Source organism: Lepidothrix coronata, unplaced genomic scaffold (genome assembly GCF_001604755.1).
Source record: "Lepidothrix coronata isolate B3197 unplaced genomic scaffold, Lepidothrix_coronata-1.0 Scaffold29, whole genome shotgun sequence".
Classification (NCBI taxonomy): Eukaryota; Metazoa; Chordata; class Aves; order Passeriformes; family Pipridae; genus Lepidothrix; species Lepidothrix coronata.
The window spans coordinates 5,834,534-5,835,262 of NW_016690209.1; the positions used below are offsets into that span (position 1 = coordinate 5,834,534).

At 54.3% G+C, this 729-nt stretch overlaps 1 long non-coding RNA gene across 1 annotated transcript; it reads right to left on the bottom strand.

Moving 5' to 3' along the window:
* On the bottom strand, positions 1-729 carry LOC108495216. Its single transcript, XR_001874035.1, has 2 exons — positions 413-729; positions 1-114 (listed from the first exon to the last, which is right to left on the bottom strand). It is a non-coding gene; the product is annotated as an uncharacterized LOC108495216 (long non-coding RNA).

The window sequence follows — 729 nt, forward strand, 5'->3', positions numbered from 1 at the left end:
CTGTTCCGCAGGGTTCCTCCCAGGGGGTAAGGTTCAAGGACTCCTCCAAACTGGATCCATTCTTCCTCCCCAGGTCACAGGGTTTTCTAGGTTTTGCTCAGTCTTTTATATACCCTGAAATTTCATTTGAGTCTTTACCCAGAAAAATCTGCTCGGTTTCGCTCTCTTTAGTTCAAGCTTTAGTTCAGCTTCAATGGCACGGAGGGGCCACTTCCCCCACATCCCTCGTTTCCGCTGCCCTCAACCCTATGTAGGGCGCCTCTGAGCCCTCAGCTTGTCTCTCTCCAGCTGCTGCTGCTGCTGCTGCTGCAGCTGCCGTCGCTGCCAGGGAATGTTTAGGGGGCTCCCTCCGTGTTCGGAGCCCACCCCTCCCCGGATCGTAAGGTTCTGGGGTTGTAATTCAGTTCCTTACCCCTGAATTCTTGCTGAGCTTTCTTCTTAACTACGCTGTTGCAAACTCACAGATTCTGGCTCCACACCATGCTTTGCTGCTCGCCAAGTTTCTGCTGCACTTTCTCCACCAGCAGCCCAATATCAGCTCTGCTCCGACATCTACTCTCCCCAGCTTTTTGGCCACAGCATCCAGTCCAGTTTTAACACTGCACCGGCTCTCCTGTAGTCCCGGCCTGGGGGGCGGGCTTGGCCCACAGTGGGGCCCCCTGGCCCCTCTCTGTTATTTCATGGCTGCCTAATCTCAACAACACAAAACTTCTTCTCTTCGGGTCTGTG